The sequence below is a fragment of the Bufo bufo genome, chromosome 7 (genome assembly GCF_905171765.1).
Source record: "Bufo bufo chromosome 7, aBufBuf1.1, whole genome shotgun sequence".
NCBI lineage: Eukaryota > Metazoa > Chordata > Amphibia > Anura > Bufonidae > Bufo > Bufo bufo.
In genome coordinates this window covers 185,367,732-185,387,212 of record NC_053395.1, presented here as the reverse complement: position 1 = coordinate 185,387,212, position 19,481 = coordinate 185,367,732, and the positions used below count along the sequence as shown (strand labels likewise).

The 19,481-nt window shown below is 45.3% G+C and overlaps 1 protein-coding gene across 2 annotated transcripts in view; it reads left to right on the top strand.

Annotated features, from left to right (window-relative positions):
- Nucleotides 1–2,104: 2,104 nt before the first annotated feature.
- Nucleotides 2,105–19,481, top strand: part of MAP3K20 (mitogen-activated protein kinase kinase kinase 20) — a 232,839-nt gene continuing 215,462 nt past the window's right edge. For both annotated transcript variants that reach the window (XM_040441937.1, XM_040441939.1), the window contains exon 1: nt 2,105–2,250. The gene's annotated coding sequence lies outside the window, so the exon portion shown is untranslated. The remainder of the gene's footprint in view (nt 2,251–19,481) is intronic.

The following is a 19,481-nucleotide window of genomic DNA, read 5'->3' as shown; positions in this document are numbered from 1 at the left end:
ATACCAAGACTCTCACAAATACAATAAATGGGTTATTGCACATTTTATTGTTTAAAATATTATGCAACATATGGTTTACTATTGAAGTCCAAAGGGGATACTTAAAGGGTTTGTCTCACTTCAGCAAATGGCATTTATCATGTAGAAAAAGTTAATACAAGGCACTTACTAATGTATTGTTATTGTCCATATTGACTCCTTTGCTGGCTGGATTCATTTTTCCATCACATTATATACTACTCCTTGCCAGGGGTTACAACAACCATGCAATCCAGCAGCGGTGGTCGTCCTTGAACACTACAGGAAAAAGCGCCGGCCTATGCACTCTCCCATTGTCTCGTCCACGGGTGCCGGCTCTCAGGGGGTGCCAGAAGCAATGAGAGCTTCCATCAATACAGATGAAAGCGCTCATTGCTGGAGCGCTGAGGCCACATAATGCGGCGGGGCACAGGAGCGCATAGTTCCCTGCCCTGCCGCCGATCACCGCCATAGGCTTCAGGCTTAGTAGGTCTGAGACCTATGCAGTAGTGAAATCTCGGGGCAGGCGTGCGTGATGACATCTTCGCGCGTGCCTGTGCCGGGACGCAGCAGCACAGTGAAGTGTGCGCGCCTTCCTCTCCTCTGCAAGCGCAGGTGAGTATTTAGCTTTTAGGTTTTGTTTGTTTTTTTATGTGCTAACTTTGGGGGACATGTGGGGGGGCACACAGGAGGACAAATGGGTGAAAAAATATTATGGTGGGGGCAAATTATTATGGGAGGGATTGCTATGTGGGGGGCAAATTACTATATGGGGCAGTGTGGGGGAAACTACTGTGTGGGGAAAATTACTGTGGAGGGGCAGTGTGGGGGAAACTACTGTGTGGAGGGGCAGTATGGGGGAAACTACTGTGTGGAGGGCAGTGTGGGGGAAACTACTGTGTGGAGGGGCAGTATGGGGGAAACTACTGTGTGGAGGGGCAGTATGGGGGAAACTACTGTGTGGAGGGGCAGTATGGGGGAAACTACTGTGTGGAGGGCAGTGTGGGGCAAATTACTATATGGGGGAAATGACTGTGGGGGGCAAATTACTATATCGGGGCTGGGTGGGGAATACTACTGTGTGAGGGAAATTACTGTGTGGGGGGTGTTGTTATTGGGGGAAATTACTGTGGAGGGGCAGTATGGGGCAAATTACTATATGGGGCAACATACCATATGGGGCAGTGTGGGGGAAATTACTGTGTGGGGTGTAAAATTATTGGGGCAGTGTGGGGGAAATTACTATATGGGGGCGCGTTGTTATTAGGGAGGCACTGTAGGGGCAATTCTATTATTTCTGGGGACACTATACAGGGATTATTACCTGGAGCATAATAGAGGGTGGTATTATTACTGGGGCACTCTAGGGGACATTATAACTGCTGTAGACACTATAGGGATATTTGGGGTAATTTATCAAACTGGTGTAAAGTAGGACTGGCTTAGTTGCCCATAGCAGCCAATCAGATTCCACCTTTCATATTTGACAGCTCTTTTGGAAATCCAGTTCTACGTTACACCAGTTTGATAAATGACCCCAATTATGTCTACTGGGGTCACTATTTTTTAAGCAGTATAGTACCTGGGATATTGGGGAGCACAACAGGCAGAGTATTGGGGGTGGCAGCAGGATGGGGAAGTTGATGGAAAAACTGAGAAATCTAATATTTCTGTGTTACAAACTCTGTCATGGCGGTCTAACGGAGAAGAGGAAAGAGAAGGTCTACATGACAGGAGATGTCCCTGGATGTAAGAGGTAAGTAGTCAAGTATTGGGGGGGGGGGGGGGGGGCAGAGAAAGGACCCCCCCGATGCCAAACACCCTAGGCACAGCCACTGGTTCTGTGGGATGGTATTCTGTGCTGACCGTGCCAACTTGTATCAGCCCCATGTACTTGTGTTGCCCCACCTAATGTTAATGTGGACCCACCTACAACATTCAGGCCACTTTTAGATTTTTTTTCCAGGGCCACCCCAGTTCGCCCGTGCACCTCTGGTTGAGCCCGTATATGTAGTGTCCTGTGAGGTACAGTAGGGCGCTGCACGGTCCAGAAGCTAGGTGGCGCTAGAGCAGACCGCGGGGACCGTGCGCTGAGTGACATAGGGCCGGAAGTGGCTGTTGCACGCTCCGCTCAGCGCTGCGGCTGGAAAGTTTCTGGCTGTCACCTGGAGGGGACCGGGACTATCTGGGGAAGGTTGGAAGACTTCAGGCCGTGCTGCAGCTTCAGAAGAGGTGAGGGGCGTAGTGCGGGGCATGCCTGAGGGGCTGTAGAGGACATCGGTGAAGTTTAGAAGTGAGGGGACTGTGACTCAGCAGCCGCCGCCGCTCTCCTGCTGTGTGCTCCCCTCAGTGCACAAGTGACAGGCAGCTATGGGCGCAGCACAAGAGCCCGGAGCCAGCAAGTAAATGTCTCCCTATGCGTCCAATACATCATAATGTCGCTTCCAATGAATCTGTCGCACGGTGACCACTGAGAATCCCCCAGGCTGCTTCATGCATGTATCGCACAGAAGCGTCAGAAGTGCATGAAACGCTTTGTGAGAAGTGGTTCATAGGTCCCTGTGGACACCATTCACCCCCGGGACTGCAGTCCTTATCCTGTGCTCCATGGGAGCGGCTGTGAGGAGGAAATGTGGAGCTCATGTGCAGGGACCTGGCATGGGGGCATTACAGGTGGCACATGGGTTACATTGTAGAGAACACATGCTACAGTCACAGGAAAACTGTCCTTAGTTGCCCATAGCAACTAATCAGATCCATCCTTTCATTTTCCAAAGAAGCTCTGAAAAATGAAAGGTGGGATCTGATTGGTTGCTATGGGCAACTAAGCCAGTTCTACTTTACACCAGTTCTGATAAACCGGTGAATAATGTTGCCGATCAGTATGTTGGTATGTATGTACCGGCCTCATGTATGTTGTAATATATGAGCACATGTGCCCCCCCCCTGGTTGACTAGGTGGAACGTGGTGCTACAGCGAAAGAAGATTCAAACCACAACGCACTAAAGGAGCTTTATGCCACCAGACTGACACTGGTTATTCATGGGACTATTGACCCTTGCAGTGGTGTCCCCCACCCCAGTGCTGCGGCAGAAGGGCCCGTATTTCTATTGTGATGTGAAATCGTGTTCAGAATGGTCTGCATGCTCCAAGTCATTTTATAGGATGCAGACTGGTCAATTGTTTCTAAAATCTTTGGGTCCCTCTACCACATAAGAGACTAGTGGTTCTATATGGGTTTGGATACATGGCGACTCCAAGGTGACTGTTTTAGAACTGTGATTTGGCTGTGAAAACACAGGCAAGTCACAGTTTACTTCCTTTAAAGGGGTTATCCAATCCTATAAAAGCCCGGAGAACCCCTTTAAGTATTGAGCTAGAATGAGTGTTTATGAGATGCAATTTGTAAAAAACTCTGCATAACTGTGAATGCATTTTTTTAAATTATTATTATTTCTGCATTGTACTTGTGAAATTACAACTCCCAGCATGTTCCATTCACTTCCAGAACATGTTCCAAGAACAACCACGCCATTGTGCATGCTTGGAGTTGGAGTTTTCCCACAGCTGGAGTTCTAGAAGATCGCTGACTCCTGTTCTAGGCTGATTTATGACTAGTTCAGAGATGTCTGTAGCCTTTAGAGGATGTCTCTTTTTTGTTTCACATCTTTTTTTATTATTATTTTGTAACATTTTTCAAGAGAAAACTTGTTGGACAAGTATCAGGAGAACAAAAAACACAGCTATGACAGTGAAGACTACAGTAAATGAATACATCATGCACATTAGATAATAATGGTTACAGTCTCACTGCCTCTCACAATTTATTACAGTGGTTTTCTGAGATTTTGATACTGATGAACTATTCTCAGGATAGGTCATCTATATCAGCTCAGCGGGGGTCCGACTGCCGGAATCTCAGCTGTTGTGCAGTGGCTCCGGTGTCAGAAATAGGCGCTGGAAGAACACAGCTCCTCCCACTGTGAAGTGGACGGAGCTGGTACTGCAGCACTGCTCCCATTGAAGTAACACAATGGATGGAGCTGTGTACTTTCTGGTGCCTGGTGCTACTGCAGAACTGCTGATCGGCGGTGGTGCCAGGAGTCGGACCCCTGCCGATTTAGTATTAACGCCTTAGTGACCACTAATACGCCTTTTTACTGATGTAAACAAAGGGGGTTTTAGCTAAACAGCTGGCTTTAATCAATCATTACATGTACTTAAAACGGTGCATTAAAAACTATAAATAAGACCTCATACAAGAACATTGATGAAAAAACAAAAAAACTGTGAGGACGACGCAGCACCCATCCAAGCACTGCAGCCGCTTCAAACAGCTGATTGGTGGGGTGCTGGGAGTAGGACACCCCCCAATCTGATTCTGAGGACAGGCCATCAATATCATAAAGCTGGAGCACCCCTACTTGTCACACGTGCCAGGTCCAACCCATTAACTTACGGCTTCTAAAACTGTTACGATTCCTATTATTATACATGTTATAAAGTTTCATTTGAGGAATGGCCCTAGTCTTTCTTTAATGAAAGGGATTCTGTCAGCTAGTTTGAGCCTATAGAGCTGCGGACATGCGCTTCTAGATCGCCGCTAGCACGTCCACAATATAAATTCCCCATAGTTGTGAGTGCTTTTATTCAATCAAAAGAACGATTTTATATATAAATATGCAAATTAGGCTAGTAAAGAGCCCAAGGGGCTGTTACCAACGTTTCAGGAGCCCAGCCACGGCACAGACGTCACAGAGTTGAAGCGCTGTAATCTCGCGCATGCGCGAGTATGCCGCATAGGAGTTCCTTCCCTGTGCTGGCATCAGCCTCGGGGAATGAACTGTGCATGCGCTAGCTGGCATGCGCGAGATTACTGCGCTTCAACTATGTGACATCAGGGGAGCAAGGAGGAGATTCGGAGGATGCGGGCGGTGCTGGGCTCCTGAAACGTTGGTAACAGCCCCTTGAGCGCCTTACTAGCCTCATTTGCATATATATATATATATAATCGTTTTTTTGATTGAATAAGAGCACTCAGAGCAATGGGGAATGTATATTGTGGACGTGCTAGCGACGATCTAGCAGCGCATGTCCTCAGCTCTATAGGCTCAAACTAGCTGACAGAATCCTCTCCCTGTGTACTTGTGAGGAGTTGTCACTTCGGTGTAGAAATTTCCCAGCTCAAGCCGAACATTTACTTTAGTAGAGTTTCCTTGTGAAACCGGAATAATAAACTAGACCCAGCCGGCTAGGAAGTTCCCCCCAGATCTCAGTGAGGCGGGAGAAGAATATCAAGGTTCCTTTATGTGATGCTGCTGATCGTTGGCAGCACGGCCGTGTCTTGTCACCTGCTTGTGGCTGTACACTTGTGTCCGGATGTCACTAGGGGGATTGATGGACAAGTGCAAGGTCATCGCACATGGCCTGAGGATTAGCAGATACTGATCAGTGTCTCATTCCAGAGAATGCGTCAGGCTTGATTTATGGGACTCTTCTACAGCTAACCATTCAGGAGTCCTTTCAGGGTTCAATGTCCAAAAGGAAATAATGAAATGAATAGATTATTATACTTGATGTACATGCATACAGAGGCAGGGATCATCAGCGGTGTCATCCACGTAGTGCAGGGGTTGTGTAATCCTCCGGCTCGTGACCTGAACGTGTATTTCTGCTGTGTCATTAAACTGCAATTGTTCCCAAATGACATGGGCAATGAGACAGGAGTATGAATTGCAGGTCCCAGCTTCCCTGGCCTTGCATTGGCAAGCACAGGCCATGGTGAGGGGTTCAATTGGGCCCCCTCTACCTGGTGCCGGATGGTGGACCGCTCTTCAGCACTTTTTATTGTGGTATTATTGTTGTTCTACTTTTTGATCTAAGAGACTTAAAGGGCATCTGTCAGCAGATTTGTACCTATGACACTGGCTGACCTGTTACATGTGCGCTTGGCAGCTGAAGGCATCTGTGTTGGTCCCATGTTCATATGTGTCCACATTGCTGAGAAAAATAAATGTTTAAATATATGCAAATGAGCCTCTAGGAGCAACGGGGGTGTTGCCGTTACACCTAGAGGCTCTGCTCTCTCTGCGGCTGCTGCACCCTCTGCACTTTTAGTAAATGGTTCCTGTGGTTCTAGAGAATATTTGGTGTCCCAGCTCCAATCTTCCACACAATCGTACAAATGTTTCCCATGCCAGTGCAAATGATAAATGATCCAGCATTACTTCTGTAGATCAGCGTCAGGTGTGGCGGCAGGTTTTCCTTCTATAGGAGAGTATGACTAGCAGCAATCCGGTGAGACGAGAATAAATTATTCTGGAAAACAAGGGATGAATGATAGCCATGCGTGTATAAAGGAGGGTGTTGCTTTAAATGGCATTAGCGTTCAGACAATGGAATTGTTGTGTTTTCCGACGACATATTAATTCTGCTGATACAAAATAGAACAGTAAACACATATAGACTTGCACACAGTTAGGCCTCATGCACATGGCAGTTGGGTGGCCGTGGCCATATTGCGGCCAGCAAACGGCGGGTCGGCAATCCACGGCCGCCGGCCGTGTGCACCACGCATCACGGATGCGGACCCATTCACTTGACACCCGGGACCCCCGCCGAACAGCTGTTTCAGAAGGCTCTGTGAGTGCCGCGGTCTTCTTTCAGCTTTTCCTAGGCCAAGTGACATAACATTCATCCTTCATTCAAGTGAATAGAGCTGAGCGCCATACCAAGCACAGCCGCTATACAATGTACGGCGCTGTGCTTGGTGAGCAGGGAGAAGACTGTGGCTCTCACAGGAGCCCCAGTACCTTCTCAAACAGCTGATCGGCGGGGGTCCCGGGCGTCAGACCCCCACTGATCAGATACTGATGACCTATTCAGAGGATAGGCCATTACTATAAAAATCTCAGAGACCCTTTGAAGGCTTTTACATATGCACTTCTGGAGGAGGAACAGACTGCCAGAATCCCCTTTATCCGGCATACATGCCAGATTTCGGTCGGACAAAAATTTCTACATACAGCATTTTTTCTCTGTCTGAAAGCCAGCATATATGCCGTAAAGCAGTCGGATCCCTTTACAGTGAAAGGGGATCCTGCGGTGCACGGTGGTATCCGGCTATGCCAGATACAGTGAACTTTGGCAGTCTGTTTCTCCTCCAGAACAGACTGCAAGAATTCAGAGCACACATGTGAACCCAGCCTAAAGGGTTATTCTGATTGTTAAAAGTTATCACCTATCAGCTGGATAGGGGATAACTATTCGATCGTTGGGAATCCTAATGCTGTGCTGGGATGAGAAAAGTTGGAGATGAGAAATAGATCCAAGCGCAAAATTACCAAGGGAAACATTTCAAATGTGAACTTCCCGATTCTGCAGACGACTTCTTCTGAAAGCTCAGGAACAGCTGAGCTTGCAGCGTGTGGAGAAGTCTTCATACATTTTCTGCATAGTTGAGCTCTGTATCTGGAAGCCTCTATCACTGGGTTTATACTGGGATCTACAATGCTGTCTGTCTGTAGGGGATCATTTCTCTTGCTGAAATGGTCACTAACTTTAAAAAAAAACTTTTGATTAGTGTTGAGCGAACTTGTGGTTTCAAGTTCGGCGTACAAGTTTCGGGTTATCTAAGAATTGAAACCACAAGTTCGCTCAACACTACTTTTGATATGTCTTAGAGACATATAAAAAGTTTAGATCAGTGGGGGTCCGAGTGCTGAGACCCCACCAATCTCTAGAACGATGGAAGAGAAGCGCTCATATATTGCACTCTCTGTCCTCGCTGGAGAGGACGGAATTGAGCCCATAGACTGCTATGGAGCCCTTCTCGTGCAGCGAGGAGTGTGATATGCATGCACTTCTCTCCCTTCCTTTTAGGGATTGGTGCTGGTCTTAGACCCCCACTGATCTAAACTTTTGATATATCTCTATGACATATCGAAAGTTTTTTTTGAAGAGTTAATGACCCTTTAATGCACTGGACACAGTTCAATTGTTAACATTTGTGAGGCCAATTTGGCAACGTGAAACCTCTGTAAAGTCTGGGATGTACAAAATGTATCAGGAGTCAGTCAGATTTGGTCAGCGCATTATATTTCAGAGGACCCGTCATCCTTCCTGACGTGTGCATCTTGGTAAGTACTTGCATTCTCTGTGAAATAGCAATATTGGAGCATTTTTTATTAGAAGTTTCTGTTCTACCGTTCCTCTGTTATTCCCCCGGCCCATTCCTGAATAAATAAAAAACTGGGTGTGACAATTCTTCTTAACAAAGTGGTGTGTCTCTGGACAGTCTGGCGTTGTCCGCCCTGGTTGGCTAGTATCAGAATACACCCCCAAATAACACCTCATCTTGGGCTGTGTCTCATGGACCTGCAGACAGTTGTTTCCAGCAATAACCTTGTTTTTGTCCTACATGGACCTACGGACCTCACTGTCTAAGGGCTCATGCACACGAACAGTTATTTTTCCCCGTCTCAGTTCATTTTTTTTTCAGGCCATATACAAAAAAAAAAGGAAAACACTATGTGTCCATTTTGTATCCCTATGTCCACATGGCCGTTCTGCAAAAAAATTGAACATCCTAATTGCCCACATTACGGACAAGGATAGGACTGTTCTTAGGGGCCGGCCCTTTCGCAGAATGCGGTATCCATCTTTTGCGGTTCCACAGTTTGCAGACCGCAAAACATCCAACGGTCATGTACATGAGCCCTAACTTGTTGATGTGTTGGGGCCTATAAGACTCCTTACACCCTCACCTTACCTCCTTCACCTTGTTAGAGGCCTCTCACCTATCCAAACCAATACTCTGCACTGAAGAAGGACAACCCTGAAAGAGCTGTCTGCAGATGAGTGTCTGGTTTGACTTGCATCATAGTTGTGTTCAAAAGCCTATCCACTCATCCCTCCCTATTTAAAAATTCCTATTCTTGTCTGCAAAATGGACAAGAATAGGACAGGTTCTATCTTTTTTGCTGGACGGTGGAACGGACATACAGATGCGGACATCACACTGTGTGCTGTCAACAACCACATTGAAATGAAGGAGTCCATATTTAATCTTCAAAAAGTGCGGACGTGTGCATGGGGTCTAATGGAGATATATTAACCCAGAGGCAATGATTTAAGGGTAGAAAACCTCCATAACGCCACGTGTCTTCGAGCATGCGTTGGTTCTTCTATGTTGGATGTGGAGGAATGATAGGTAGGTACAATAAGGTGATTTCCAGCAGTGATTATGAGCACAAACCAGGCACACATCAGGTGCCTATCTTTCCCTTGTACCTTATCTCTGTGGAGGCTCCACTTCTGCTTTTGGATCACAATTAGGGATGAGCGAACATGTTTTTTCAAGTTCGGCGTACAAGGTTCGGGTTATCTAAGAATCCTGTTATGGATTCCGCTACCACGGATCATAACTTATGGTCCGTAGTAGCGGAATCCATAACGGAATTCTTAGATAACCCGAAACCGAACCTTGAAAACACAAATTAGCTCATCCCAAATCACAATCGCTGATGGAAATCACTGACCAAAGTGTGAACTAGGCCTAAGGCTTCATGGACTGTATTAGGTATCTCTACATGTTGATGGCTGTATACATGAGCGCTTTCTCTTTAGAACTGACCTCACTTAATATACTAGTGACTTGTTAGCACTTTTATATAGACATTTTAATGAATGTACATTTGTATTGATCGTGTCATTATAGGTGAAGTGTAACCTCGCTATTGCTTCATGATTTATTTTTTTTTTTTTTTTTTTTTTTTTTTTTTTTTTTTTTAAAATAGTTTTATTTTGAATCATGGCAGAAATACAAAAGATACATTCACCCCACATTGGGGCACTTTTCTATATCGATCATACAGCCAAGAAAGAAAGCCTAATTAAGTACCATCAATTCAGGGGAAAAGGAAGGGGGGGGTACAAATAAAATTAAGAATAATGAGGATTAAGATTGAAAGGGAATGAAAAGGGGGGGGGGGGGAAGGGGTAGGGGTTATTCCTACCTCCCAGATAGAAATGTTATATAACTCAGATTATTTTTAGGTTGTAAAGCCTCTATACTTCTTCCATGCGGACCATGTGGCTTCAAACACCTGTGATCTTTTGGCCTCCCACCCAGCAATCTGCTCCAATCTATAGATTGCATCACACTTCGTAATCCACTGGGAGATAGAAGGGGCCTTTCGATTCTTCCAATTAAAGGCTACAAGAACCCTTGCAGCCGCCAATAAATGCCCTAGCAAGGAAATCATATGCCTATTCCCTTTAAATTCTCCTAATAACCCCAACAGGCACCCTTTAGCTGAAGGAGTCAACTTTACACCACTAATCTGTGAGCCTATTGTACAAATTCGTGTCCAATACTTGGCAATAACAGGACAAGTCCACCATATGTGCACTAGTGAACCCTCCGCACTGAAGCATCTCCAGCATCTTGAGTCACATTCTGGGTACATATGGTGCAATCTTTGAGGTGTGAAGTACCATCTTGTAATTACCTTATAAAGGTTTTCCTGCAATTTAACACATCTAGATACCCTTGGTGTGATAGAGCAGATCTGCTTTATTTCCCTATCTGAAAAAATAATATCCAAATCCTTTTCCCATTTACGAATGAAGCCATATGTATCGGGTCTGGTCTGGGAGATCAACACAGAGTATAGCCGCGAAACTTTTTTCACAGGAGGAGACTTAGAGAGGGTCATCTGCTCAAATTGCGTCGTAGAAGCCCGTGTGGAAATTTTCTTTTTTCCTAGGTATTGTTTAATATATAATTTGTGGATAAAGGATAACTTTTGCAATTTAGGATGATTATCCCATCCTTCTATTAAGTGACCTGATGGATCTAATAGGTCAACCAATTGGAATGATAGCTCCTTAAGATCACCTGGCAAAGTAGAGCCAAATATATCCCCAGAGCTCCATAAAATGTCCCTGATCTGAAGCACTGGTGACACCTCGTGACTTGAAAGCAGCACCTTGGATAAATCTGAGCTCCACCTGTTTAGTGTATTTTTTGTCGTGAGGCTAAGTGATCTAATCTGCTGGGGCATATCTTTAGGGGGAGAAAGAAGAAATGATCTCAGAGGGAGTCTCCTATCCCCGGCTTCTGCTAGAATGTCGAGTCTATTCTCTGGGCCTCTAATCCATTCCAGACATCTCATCCCCTGGATTGCCCTATAATATACTTCCATATCAGGGAGTCCCATTCCCCCCAACCTATTGGGTTGGACCATAGTCGAGTGCGGAATACGGGGTCTGGATTTTTTCCAAAGAAATCTGGAAAAACATTGTTTAAGCTGGACAAAAAAGGATTTTGGCAAGTGAATTGGTAATACTAACATGAAATACAAGATTTTGGGTACTAACACTGATTTTATCAATGTACGCCTTCCAAACCATGAGGTGAAAGGGATACACCAGGAGTCAATAGTAGCTGATATTGATTTATGAAGATTACTGAAATTTTCTTCATAAAGATTTCCAGAGTCTGAGGTTAAATTTACTCCTAAAAATTTAATAGCACGAGTTGTCCAGCCATATCCATATTGCCTTTCTAGTGTCCTCTGCAAGTCTCTACCTGCTGTGACATTTAAAGCCTGGGATTTCGAGGGATTAATCAGGAAATTTGATAGATTTCCAAACTTCTGGAATAATTCCTGTATAGCAGGGAACGCCTCCAATGGATTGGTTATTATAACCAGAAGATCATCAGCGAACGCCGCCAACTGATGATAGGTGTTACCCACCTTCATGCCCTGGATTCTATCCTCCTGACGGATCGCCTGAAATAAGCACTCCACCACAAGGATAAAGAGCAGGGGGGACAAGGGACACCCTTGCCTTGTGCCGTTGCCAATGGAAAATCTGGGAGATATGGTGCCATTTACCATCACACTGGCAGTGGGTGAAGCATACATAGCCATTGTAGCAGAAATGAACTGGGGCGGAATCCCAAACTTAGCCAGGGCCAGACGCATAAAAAGCCAATCAATGCGATCGAACGCTTTCTCTGCGTCTGTCCCCAGGAGTACCAACGGAATGGATTTTTCCCTAGCTTGATGTATAACATTTACTATCCTAACAGTGTTCATCCTTCCCTCCCTGCCAGCCACAAAACCCACCTGTTCTGCATTGATTAAACTGGGTAAAAATGGTTGCAACCTAAGAGCCAGCATCTTGGCATACAGCTTCAGGTCTGCGTTCAAAAGCGAGATAGGCCTATAGCTGGCACAGGAAGAAGGGTCCTTACCCTCTTTTGGTAGTATAGTAATGAGGGCTGACAACATTTGTGGTGGTAGTGGGTTACCCTTGTACACTTCATTATATATGGTAAGCATTTTAGGTAACAATAACTCGGAAAAGGTTGTATAGTATCCTGCAGTTAAACCATCTGGCCCGGGACACTTATGTCTAGGGACCGTATTTAATGCCTTATTCAGTTCTTGCATTGTAAATGGTTGGGCTAGTGACAGAGCCTGAACATGGGAAACAACCGGGAGGCGCAAATCTGATAGCCACTTGTTAATGTCTTCTGTCCTCCTACCAGTTTCCAACTCAGTATTATTCTCCCTAAGATTATATAGCGAGCTATAATATTTACAAAACTGTTTTGCTATAAGCTCAGTTGACATGAGAGGTCTAGCTGAAGCATCTTTAATAGAGTGTATATAAGACTTAACTCTACGTTTTTTTAAGCTTGACATCATAAACTTTGATGCCTTGTCCCCATGTGCGTAGTATTTGAACTGCGCCGACAAATAAAGTTTGGCCACCCGGCTGTTCAGCACGTTCTTAAGCTCCGCCCTCAACCCATTTAGTCTATCTAGAACTTCTGGCGACATCTGTTTTTTATGTAGTAATTCCAATGCTTGAATCTGGTCCTGCAACGACAAAATAGAGGCCTCTCTCTTCTTTTTTATATGCGCATTCAATGCAATGAAATGCCCTCTTACAACTGCTTTGTGAGCCTCCCAGACCAGACCCGGCGACACATCCTCTGTCTCATTTAGACTGAAATATTCTTCCAGATGTTTTTTTATGTCTAGGATATATTCCTGTTTACTCAGCAGGAATTCATCCAATCTCCAAGTAAATTGTGTACGGGGTAGGGATTTAACCCTAATTGTCAGATATGCCGGGGCATGGTCCGATAATATGATATTGCCTATTGACGCTTGAGAGCAATCTCCCAAGACCCCTGGAGGGACAAATATGTAATCCAACCTCTGGTATGACACATGTGCCACTGAATAGTAGGTATAATCTTTCGCTGTGGGGTTCATAGCCCTCCATACATCTATTAATCCTAAGTCAGCTAATTTTTTCTTAATTCTTCTTATGGCAACCTGGGATAGTGCCGAAGAGCCTGTTGATGTGTCCAGCTGGGGATTTAACGCCACATTGATATCACCTCCTAACACTACAATACCTTCAGCAAACTCCTGTAATTTAGTCAAGGTTTTTTCCATCCATACTGCCTGAGCCACATTAGGAGCGTACAGATTGCCTATAGTGATTTTCTGATTACCTAAAGACCCTTTTAGAAACAAGTAGCGCCCCTGTTCCTCATCTTGGAGGATTGAATGCACCACCAGTGGGACATTTTTATGAATCACTATAGAAACCCCTTTTGAGGCTCCGGAAGGGGATGTACTATGGAACCACTGATTGTATATCATGTGGGATAGGCGCGGAACATGATCTCTCTTAAAATGGGTTTCCTGCAAGAGAGCAATGCTCACTTTCTGTTTGTTAAGAAGTTGACATATTTGAGTACGTTTGGGTGGTGCATTCAATCCTCTCACATTATAGGTACATATTTTTAGTTCGGCCATAATTTACCTATTGTGATCCTTTCTTGCACATAATATCTAGATCCCTTAAACCTTCTTGATATTACCTTGGGAGTAGGAGGGAGGGGAAGGAAAGGGAGGAGAAAGGAGGAAAAAAGAAAAAAGATATAACATATCAAACATATAGAAACCACTAAGATTTTCAGTAATAAATTCTCAAAGACCCACTGTCTGCTCACAACAGCGCATTCGGATAACAGTAATGCTACTGTGGGCATCTATAGGGGGTAGAGAGGACCAGGGAACGGGTCCTGAATGTGAAGAACGAGTATCAGGATGTAAATGGTAAGACACAGCTATAAAATCACATAACATTTGCAACCGTATCAAATTAACCCTACAGCAGAATGGAGGAAATTGCACATAAGGCAGTTTTCATACTGCCGCATCATATATATTACAGCTTTCCCTAATGGGTTATACTTTGAAAGAAATAACTAACTAAATTCCCAACTGATCCTTATAACGGATAACCCACGGGAACTAAGGCATCAATATAGGCCCGGATCGGCCCATTAAGAAAGTCCCATACCAGATGTAGCATCAGATGAGACTTCTCACTCAATGTCCGTTCCTGATGTTGCCAGCGAGGGGTCACCGGACCTCCTGCCCCTGCGGCGTTCCTTTGATCGGCTCACTTGGATCCACGGTTCTCCTCCTGGTAAGTCCGGTAAGTCGGTCAGATCTCTTGCCGCATGCCAGTTAGGGACATCTACGGAGCTCACTCCCAGAACGTCGCAGACTAAAGGAATGTCAGCAGGCGAGCGCACTGTTAACTTTCTGCCGGGTGCATTAATCAGCAAGCCGAAAGGGTGAAGCCACCGGTAAGTGATGTTCTTATTCCTCAGGATGTCCAGGAGGGGTTTCAGCAACCTTCTTTTTTGAAGGGTAAACGGGGACAAGTCCTGGAAAATCTGGACCTCTACGTCTCCAAAAGGAATCGATTTCTTGGCTCTGGCTGCTCTCATTATCTGATCCTTAGACACGAAGCTAGCTAGCCGGCATATCACATCTCTTGCAGGCTCCCCCTGTTTCGGGGGGGGACGCAAAGCCCTGTGAATCCTATCCATGGTGAGATCCCCCACAGAATCTGGACCTACCAGAGCCGTAAACATTTCGGTCACCGCGTCACGCAAGGCGTCAGGCCCTATATCTTCTGGTAGGCCTTTCAGCCTGATATTATTGCGGCGACCTCGGTTGTCCTGATCTTCCACCATCTCATAAAGGTGGTTGATGTGGGCTTGCGTTCTATCCAAACTGCTAGCCACCGCCGCGCTATGAGCTATGATTGCCTCTTGTTGATTTTCAACTCCTTCCACCTTCTCCTTCACTTGCCTGAGGTCTCGCTTAAAGTCCTGCAAATCTTTTCGGAGAGGGGAAATAGTCTCAGCCAGGAGATCCTTCATGAATTTCCTCGACAAAGGCAGGTTTTCTCCTTCATGTTCATGTTCTGGATCACTTTCTCTGTCTGAATCAGCCGAAACCTCCGATGCTGCAGGGGTTTCCGCTCTCGGCGCCATCTTGAGAGCCAGCTTGCCTCCGGCCGCACTCTGTTTGCGGACAAATTTATCCATGTCTCCGTGTCCAGAGCCGGATTTATTCGGTCCTGGCGTGTCTTTGGACCTTTCTCTAAGTGTCTTGCCCATTTTTAAGCTAAGATTTATTCAGAAAAAACTCGTTTTCACAGGACCCAGAGCAGAGCTCACAACGGCATGTGTGTTCCGCTCTGCTGCCAAGCTCCGCCCTTGCTTCATGATTTAAAGAGGACCTGTCACCGCTCCTGACAGGCCTGTTTTATTAGCTTCATGCATTCCCCATGTAATAACAATTCTGGAGCATCTATTCTTATGGTTCTATGTTGTGCCGTTCCTTTATTATTTCTACCAGAAGTTATGAATGAGCTGCTAGCAGTCTGCAGTAAGGGTACAGAGGGGAGGTAACCAGTTGGGGGGGTGTAACTGTACAGACTGACAATGGCACTGATTGGATAGAGTGAGACTGTGCAGGTACACCCCCCCGACTGGTTACCTCCCCTCTGTACCCTTACTGAAGGCTGATAGCAATTCATTCATAACTTCTAATAGAAATAATAAAGGAACGGCACAACACAGAGCCATAAGAATAGATGCCCCAGAATTGTTATTACATGGGGAATGCATGAAGCTGTTAAACAGGCCTGTCAGGAGCGGTGACAGGCCCTTTTTAATAAGTGATTAATTGGTCCATGCTTATCATTACGATGCTCACTATGTACTGAGCATGCCATGAACATTGAACTCTTACAGATAATAAATAGAATATCATTAAAATGTAATTTCCAAGATTCTGGAACGTTTATTGCTAAATATTCCCTAGTATGGCATATAAACGTGGGTTTGCTTGTGTTTTTAAAAGATCTGCTACCAATTTTTGTTTTTACTGTTGGGGCGCCTTCACACGCAGCAGATTTTGTGACAGAAAGTTCCGCGACTGAAAATCAGTTCCATTCACCATAATGGGGCATGCAGAAATCAATGATTTTCAGTCATAGAATTTTCTGCCACAAAATCTGCCGGATGTGAAGGAGCCCTTAGGCCCCTTGCACACTAGCAAGTTTTCAGCGTGGGTGCAATGCGTAAGGTGAACGCATAGCACCCGCACTAAATCCTGACCTATTCATTTCATTCATGTACATGAGGTTTTTTCATGCATCACTTCTGCGTTGCGTGAAAAATGCAGCATGTTCTATATTCTAAGTTTTTTCGCGCAGCCCTGGCTTAATAGAAGTGAATGGGGCTTCAGTAAAAATCGCATTGCATCTGGAAGCAAGTCCAGATGCAATGCGTTTTTCACTGATGGTTGCTAAGGCCTCTTTCACACGAGCATGACGGATTGGCTCAGGATGCGTTCAGTGAAACTCGCACCATTTTGCAAGCAAGTTCCGTCAGTTTTGCCTGTAATTGCGAACAGTGTTTTATTTTTTTTTCAGCGCGGGTGCAATGCGTTTTGATGCGTTTTTCACACGTGTGATAAAAAACTGAAGGTTTACAAACAACATCCCTTAGCAACCATCAGTGAAAATCGCTCATGTACACAGACTTATTGAAATGAAGGGGGTAAGGATTCCGTTCGGGTGCTATGCGTTCACGTCACGCATTGCACCCGCAAGGAAAACTCAAATTGGCATGTTTGGCACCTAAACCCGAACTTCTTCATAGAAGTTCGGGTTTGGGTTAGGTGTTGTGTAGATTTTATTATTTTCCCTTATAACATGGTTATAAGGGAAAATAATAGCATTCTTAATACAGAATGCATAGTAAAATAAGGCTGAAGGGGTTAAAAAAATATAAAAAATAATTTAACTCCACTTGTCCGCACAGCCCCGCTTCTCTTCTTTCTTCTTCTTGATGGAAAAGGACCTGTGGTGACGTCACTGTACTCATCACATGGTCCGTCACATGATCCATCACCATGGTGATGGATCATGTGGTGGACCATGTGATGAGCCTAGTGACGTCACCACAGGTCATTTTCCTCCTGGACAGCAAAGAAAAAGACAGAAGAGAAGTCGGGCTGTGAGTTAAATATTTTTTTTTTTGACCCCTCCAGCGCTATTTTACTAAGCATTCTGTATTAAGAATGCTATTATTTTCCCTTATAACCATGTTATAAGGGAAAATAATAATGATCGGGTCCTCATTCCGATCGTCTCCTAGCAACCGTGCGTGTAAATCGCACCGCATCCCCACTTGCTTGCGGATGCTTGTGATTTTCACGCAGCCCTATTCACTTTTATGGGGCCTGCGTTGCGTGAAAAACGCACAAAATAGAGCATGCTGCGATTTTCACTCAACGCACAAGTAATGCGTGAAAATCCCCGCTCATGTGCACAGCCCTATAGAAATGAATGGGTCTGGAATCAGTGCAGGTGCAATGCGTTCAACTCACGCATCGCACCTGCGCAGAAATCTCGCCCGTGTGAAAGAGGCCTAAGAGATGTTGTTTGTATCAGGCGCGTGAAAAACGCATCCAAGCGCATTGCACCTACGTGGAAAAAACTGAACGCAATTCTAAACAAAACTGACTGAATTTGCTTGCAAAATGGTGCGAGTTTCACTGAACGCACCCGGGGCCAATCTGTATCGTTCGTGTGAAAGAGGCCTTAGGGTGCATGCACATGATGGCAGTACAGTTTTTTCAGATCTTCGCGTGGAGTGCCGCGATTCCACATGGATTTTGGTGTGGTTTTGCCCCGGATTTTAGCCTTTGTGATAAACTCCAAGCACTAATTAGGCTACATTCACACGACAGTGAAAAAATGTCTGTTCAAAACTGTCAAAGGCCCCTTTCACACGAGCGAGTTTTCCGCACGGGTGTGATGTGTGAAGAGAACGCATAGCACCTGTACTGAATCCTGACCCATTCATTTCAATGGGTCTGTGTACATGAGCATTTTTTTCACGCATAATTTCTGCTTGAGAATCGCAGCATGTTCTATAGGCTACATGCACACGACCGTGCCGTTTTTTGCGGTCTGCAAACCGTGGATCCGCAAAAAACGGAAGCCGTCCGCGTGCCTTCCGCAAATTGCGGAACGGAACGGGCGGCCAAAACGGCAGCTCGGATGCGGACCCAAACAACGGCCATGTGCATGATGCCATATTCTGCGTTTTTCACATAGCATTTGGCCCCATAGAAGTGAATGGGGCTTCAGTGAAAAACGCATTGCACTCGCGCGGAAAAAAATGAAACACTGATCGCAATTACAGACAAAACTGATTGAACTTGCTTGTAAAATGGTGCGAGTTTCACTGAGCGCTCCCTGAACGCATCCTGGGCCAACCCATATCATTAGTGTGAAAGAGGCCAAAGTCTGAGAAACGGACTTTAAAAACTGTGCCATTCAATTGTATGGGGGCTGTTGGTCAGTGAAAACGGACAGGATGGAACATGGTCTGTTTTCTAACATCCGTTATTCAGTGGCCGTCAAAAAAATAAAAAGTGTGAACAATCGCTTAGACTACCATTGCGGAAAAAAACGTCCGTCACATGTTGTGTGAATGTAGCCTTAAGCTGGCCATACATTTGAGATAATGATCTGTCGCATTGCAGCCGATCAGTCGTCTATGGGATTGTTAGTACAAACGATCCTGCCAACTAAACTGCCCGACCAGGGAGTCCGTTTTTTATAAAACCCAGCTCCCTGGTGCTTGAGCACAATAGCAAGTGATTGGCTGAATTCAGCTGATCATGCCATCAACATGCAGTTTCAGTTGATGCATGGCCGAAGTCCTCCAGCATGGCGGATTATATTTTCAGCAGACAAGAGTCTGCCGTCAGCGATCACTCTAGTTTTTCAAACGTCAGTCGGCTGGAATGGCCGCAATCTGCAATTCCAGCCCACTTTAATCTTATGTCTATGGCCACCTTTAGACAAGAATGAGCTGCCATCAGCCAGGAGTTGGGCCAGGAGCTGATATCCGGCACATCAGAGCGAATTGCAGAAGTCTTGAAAAAGAACAAGTCAACACTGGAAATACCAAGTTTTTGTATAATGAAAGTTAAGAACTTGAAACGTGAAATGCCTTTAATTGTTCTTCAGTATACCAAAGAGA